Genomic DNA, 6,303 nt, shown 5'->3' on the forward strand with positions numbered 1-6,303 from the left:
TGGCTCGCGAAGAGCCGCCTTCCTCTACGCTCTGAGCCCTCTTGGCCGTCTGATGGCCCTCGTGCGGAGCTGCCGCGTCAGAGGAGCGCGAGACCCGTTGCCGGGTGCTTTGCGTAGAGCGGTGATGGCGCTGGGCGCCCAGAGTGGCACTGGATGGAGGTGGCACCACGCCTCGCCTGCACGGCCCCGCGCACACCGACTCGGTGCCGCGACCGCATTCCGAACACCACCCGCTGCGATTTACTGCCAGTCCCATCCTCCTCCCGTGCCATCCTTCTGCCATCTCGCTTGATTTACCCCTGTGAGTCAGCAGTTCCCATCGCACAAATGCCTATCGCTGTGCTGGGGGCGCGGCCCCCCTGCTGCACACCGGGCCGAGGGGAGTGCAGCAGCCTTGGGATGTTCTGCGTGGAGTTGGTTGGGCCTTTCAAACCTGAACCTCGCTTTATGAAGATAGAAAGTAATTCCCTTCCATTGGTGTTCATGGAGAAAATGTGACCTAAGCAGAACGCACAAGAAGCAGCTGAGGGTTTCCGCTGGCACTCACACCCTCGCTGGCGTTAACACCGCACAGGGGCCCTCCTGAGCTGGATGCTCACCATCAGCACACAAGCTGCTCCATAGGCCTTCGGCTCTGCTCCCAGAGATCACCTTTCGCTTTTCATGGTGCACGGTGGGGAGAGAGTGTGTTCTTTTCACTTTCCATGAACAAGAAAGTTACTTTCCACAACCTGGGAAATGAACCCAAACAGAATCCCTCTGAGGAAGCGTCTGTGACTGCCAGCAGAGCTTCAGGCAGCCCCATGGCCACACAGGGCTCCAGGATGAAGTCAGATTACGGTGACAGCAGCAGTCCATATTCCCCAAACCAGGAGATGGAATAGAGCCATGGTTTATTCTGAAAACGCAAAGCACCAGATTCCCTCTTGCTGAATGTGTGGGAAGCCCAAAGGGCTCACGTACTGGAGCCTACCCTGCTGCTGCTGAGCCATGAGCCCAGCTACCTGTGTCATTGCATGTGGGGGGCACAACAAGGGAAGGCTGCCAGGCCTGGCAGGATGCTGCAGGGTGCTGTGCTCCTGCTCACAGGCTCATGGGGAGGTGGTTCTGCTCTGCACTTGGCCTGTTTGCCCCACACACGTGAGTTGCTGCCTACTGGCACTGTTTGCAGACAAGCCCTTGCACTGCCCAGCCCAGGCCTTCCCCACCACAGTTCCTTGCCAGCAGATCCATGCACATTTGTGTTTGACTCCTGCAGAAGCCAAGTGCTGGAGTGCATGGCCACACAGCTCTCCAGCCCAGGCTCCACCACACAGAGCCATGAGAAGCTTTATCCCTGAGAGCAGAGCTGGAAGTCATCACTACCAGCTCCTGTCTGAACAACTCTTGGGAAACTCCAATATCCATGGGCATTATAGCCCACACCAACGGCATCGAGCAGCCAGGAGTCTCCCTAAATGTTTGGAGGGACACTGCAGGCCCTTAAGCTATCAGCTTGGCAGTCAGCCTCAGGCCCAGGAATGGAGACTAGCTCTTTGCAGATGCTTGTTGTGCTTCACAGGGCCAAGAATTTTTAATCCTGTACATTCTGCTCTTATCTGCACCTTGACTCTATGCTGCATGTGCTTTCCCAAGGCTGTGTTCCTCCTTGCTTGTTTGCTGGGAGATAACAGCAGTCCTGGCCTGAGGCCTCGTCCCCTCATCCCTTCTTAGAAAGTGTCCCAGCTGCAGGCACAGGAGCACTCTCCAGCTCGAGCCTCCAGCAGTCTGCGGGTGACTTGGAGAGGGGCCACAGCATTGTCTTTTACTGGAAACATGGCTGCAGGAAGAATGAATCACAGGTTGGATGTGTAACCAACTGGAAACAAAAGCTCAAGATTCTGCATCTCACTGCCATGAATAATGGGGGGAAAAGTGGGCATCCTGTTTTGAAATCCAGCACCAGCTGACAGGATGAAAACACCACAGGCATGATTGTCTTCTGAGGCTCAGCAGTAATATAAGGCTGTGGCCATTTAAGGGAAAAAACCTGAAACAAAACAGTACTTAGGGAAATGGATCCAATGCTTCCACTAGAGTGTGAGTAAAAAGAAACCAGTGAGGTTGTTCAGAACACACAGGGTCACAGGGTGAGGTTTAGTAGCCCTAACATTCTCAGTTTTCAGATCACCTCCTGTACTACTGGTGAGCAGTGAGCAGTGCCAGCAGGGCTGGGAGCCGTGCTTCGCAGCACGCAGACTGCAGCATGGCTGTAATTGATCCCACCTGTACCTCTGTTTCTCTGCAGCAATCCTGGATGTCAGCACAGGCAGTGCAGAGGTTCTTAGCATGCAAGCACCTGGATCACTGCAGTGATGCCAACAGCACAAACATATGGCAGTGAATGTTTTTTGACCTTGAAGTCCTTTTTTGGATCTTGCCTTCATTTTGTCCTAAGAAAACATAAAACTAGCATTTGCAGGTATTGGAGACTCAAGAGAATGAACTGCAGCGGTGGAGTTATGGAGACCTTACACCTGAGGAGAGAATCTCAGATGCGCTGAAATCAAGGAGGCTGTGCTACCTGCTGCTGGGCAGAGCTGGCACAGCTCCTCTTCCTGAGGAGCCAAGCATTGGAAATAGCTGTACTCCAGGTCATGTATGTAGTTTTCCTATGAGGAAAAGGGAAACGCTTTCCAGTATTTTAACACAGACATTAACATGGCATGCGTGACTTCATTCAGAAACAGCAAACTGTATGAGTAAGCCCAGCCATAGATTTAAGGAAAACTTCTGAAGGCTTAATTCCAACCTGGGCCATGAAAAGCCTGGAAGGAGGCCCTGAGGAGCCCCTCTTGTGAGGTCTGAGGCACCAGAAATTGCCTACTAGTGCCTACTGCTTCTTCTCCTTTGTCTGAAGGGATTTGTTTCTAAAGAGTGGAGAAAAGCTGCTTAATAGCATCTCAAATAAATAAACAAACAAATAACCAACAAAATAATTTTTTTTTGTTTCTATTTGTTGAAAAAGGGAACCTGATGCGTCTAACTGCATGTGCTAACTGCTGTCTGCTTGCCTATACAGCTGTTTTCAAGCTGCCCTTAGTTGTTAACCAGTTGTAAATTAATACAGTGCATGGCTTGCACTGTAATTTTCCCTCCAATTATATAACTCTGCACCTACAGAACACATCAGAAATGTGAGCACTTAAAATTAACCCTCTGGATCTACATTCAGCCTCCACCAAAGGGTGTTTTTGCAGCATATTTCCCAGCACAGCAGTGACCCACAGGCAGACACCCAAGCTGGGTGCTCTGCAGCCCCCAGCCAGGCACCCTGCACACGAGAGCTGCAGGAGGGCAGCAGCACCTGCACTGCAACCCACCTCCCTGCCTCCCTGCCTCCCGCAGCCCTGCAGCACAGCACTGTCTGTTTCCCATCAGAGGGCCAGCATGGCCCAGTGCCCAGCTGTTGGCACACTAACGTGAGGCTGTAGGTTGGATCTGCAAAGTGCATTAGCAAGAGCTGAAGGTTTCCAGCAACCAAAATGCCATTGTCACTTATGGGGAGAAGAGCTGGCTCATTTTGCTTTTTGTTGGTTAATTAAGATTTCAGAATAGTGCCAACTTTCAGAACTGTGTGGCCTTTGAGAGATCAGTCACGTAACTTCACTAAAAGTGATATGATTTTTTCTGTAACAAGAGATTGTAATAAGTGTGGTGATTATATCTGACAGTTGATCAAGATATGAGGTTTATGGAGTGACTGTAATAGTGCTGAGGGGAACTAATACTTCCTCAAAGCACCAAAACTTCCTGCATTTCAGCCCCTGTGCTTCTGAAATTATGTATCTTCATGATTTTTTTTCATTACTGCCCTCGCTTAACATAACTGTGTTTGTATAAAGAAAATGACACAGTAACTTATGCCATACATTGTTTTCTTATTTAACACTTCTTGCAGAACCAGCAAGTTACAATGTCTACAGATAACCTGTTAGTTTCTGCAGAAACTTAGATTTTCATTTAATTCATCCTGTTGGTTTCAAAGATGGTTCAGAACAATCAGGCTTTATTCTGTAACTGCAAGCAGTGATGAGCAGAATTAATCTCTGGCTTACTCCCTTTTTGTTTAACAGAAAGCAATTCAGTGCCCCATCTATCTCTCTGGTGCAGAGTGTGTGGAAGCTACCAGTGAACACGTAAAAACTGTTCATCACTTCCCTGCTAGTCACTTGAATGGCTGCTGTTGGTGGTAGCTGAGGAGGAAGCTTTTTTTTCCAAGTTCCCCACCAAGCCTGGTGTTAGTTAGCATTTGTTTGATTGGAGGAAGTTTTTAGCAAAATAGACATTTGTCAAAACTTTCCTTCACAGATAGTTTTTATGTTCCAGTGGAAGAACAAGTGGAAATAGCTGATATTTACTTAGACAGGAAAGGATTAAACACATAGGACCAGGCAAATAGTCACTGCAGCTATTTGGGATAAGGCGTTGCTGTCAGACAGTTACCAACAACGCATGTTCCCAGATACAGTTTTTAAAAAGTCTTTCAGATTGTTTCTATTTATACCTGTCTTTGCCGTGGCAACCAGAGACTGTGAGATGGATGCAGTATTTTCCCCACGTTATGCATGTCTCCAAGAGCCATTTGGTATATGCAGTGTCTGCAGAACCATCACAAGAACTGCTGTATTCATTTCAAAGGAAGTATTTTAAACATTTAGCAGCCAAGAGATTTCTGTAAGGGATGTGTATCAGTACAGTATTAAAAGAATTTGCTCTCATTTTCATGACATCTACTTTATTCTTTGATTTTCTGAGCATTAAAAGGACCACTGCTCTGAAACACTTCTTTAAATTACCCCACAAAGCTTACTGGCATCAGAGAGAGCATGATTTACAGTTGGACACACTGCACCTCTGTTCTATCAAGTTGTTGAGTGAGATAAGAATGGATTCAAAGCAGTGTTTCTTTTCGCTTTAACTCACCCTTGCTTTCCTCACAATGACCAGTTTCCCACTTTGCAAGTTTATCTGCAGCTCAGATGTCCATATTGCCTTCTGCAGCATTTAAAGGCGGAACCGAGTTACATTTCTCCCGACTTCATTGCTGTGCTAAGCTCTCACCCTGCTGGGAGAAAAAGCACTTCAGTTTTGGACAACTATCCTATGCATAGAATTCTTTGCCTTTTTCCTTGCCATTTTACTGTCAGGAAAAGTGGGAAAAAAGCATGTCTCTTACTCTGTCATTATAATACTTGAGTACTGTAACTTGGAAAACAGATTTGTAGAGAGGAAAAAAAGTTTAATGTAGGGCCCTTTAATAGCCTTTAATTGCCTTTTTAATAGCTTCACTACCAAGTTATGCTCTGGCAAATAATTCCTGGCCTTCTGTCTAAGGCGTGTGGAAGTCAGTCAGTGCCAAAGTAATATTAGCAAGGAAGAAAGGGAAATACTTCTGGGAAGAAGAGCAGGATTTGTAGAGAGCCTGCCGAGCTGCTGAGATACTCTGGGATATATGTCTTAGAAAAACACGTTCTTGAGAAAAGCGTATTTGCTGCATTATTGTCAAGTAGGAGTAGTGGCAAGGAACCAGCGCTTTAGACAGAAAACCACAGTAACTTGAATCATCACACCTGCTCTGGCCTGCTTGGGAAAAGAAGTCTGAGTTGCCCTAAGACAAGTATGAACCGGTCTGGGGCAAGTGGAATTCTGGTATCCATTCCACTACAGTAGCAGAACCCTAAAAACACGCTTTGTTTCCTGCTCCCCTGTGCAGCTTGTAATGCTCTTCCACAAAGCTGTTAACGAATCTAAAGCCGCTCTGTTGAAATCAACAGCTTTCACATATAACCACATTTGCTTTCTTCTGCCAGCCAGATTTGCTCTTCCTGGGAGAGCCGGGCTGTCTTCTGGAGCTGGTTGTGCTCCCTGAGTTTGAGGGCTGGCACGGGGAGCCGCTGAGCGGTGCAGCCCCCGGAGATGGGCGTAGGTCCGTTCCCCCAGGCACTTCTCCCGTCACCCGCGCACGCCAGCTCTGGCCCCGTGCAGGGAACGAGAAGCACGGCCGGCACTGCCCTCCTGCTGCCGGAGTCCCGGCCGAGCGTCTCCGGGAAGCCAGGACGGCTGCCCGGCCCTCCCACGGCCTTTAGCAGGCTTTGGAGCAGGTTCAAGGAACTGGGTAGGAGACAAAGGAGAGGCGCGCTGTGTTGTTTTGCCAAACAAGAGATTAAACGGAGCCAAAGGTGAAGAGACAGCCGTGCACAAACAAGGCAGTGGGAGCACGGGCACCACACCCCCGCTGGTGAGCGGCTCGGCCCCGCGGCC

General features: G+C 48.7%; 1 protein-coding gene across 1 annotated transcript in view; it reads left to right on the forward strand.

Annotated features, from left to right (window-relative positions):
* The first annotated feature begins 6,221 nt into the window (after positions 1 to 6,221).
* The window catches only part of METTL21A (methyltransferase like 21A), a 2,359-nt gene continuing 2,277 nt past the window's right edge, over positions 6,222 to 6,303 (forward strand). The window contains exon 1 of the mRNA XM_010713478.3: positions 6,222 to 6,280. The gene's annotated coding sequence lies outside the window, so the exon portion shown is untranslated. The remainder of the gene's footprint in view (positions 6,281 to 6,303) is intronic.

Source organism: Meleagris gallopavo, chromosome 7 (genome assembly GCF_000146605.3).
Source record: "Meleagris gallopavo isolate NT-WF06-2002-E0010 breed Aviagen turkey brand Nicholas breeding stock chromosome 7, Turkey_5.1, whole genome shotgun sequence".
In the NCBI taxonomy this organism is placed as follows: Eukaryota; Metazoa; Chordata; class Aves; order Galliformes; family Phasianidae; genus Meleagris; species Meleagris gallopavo.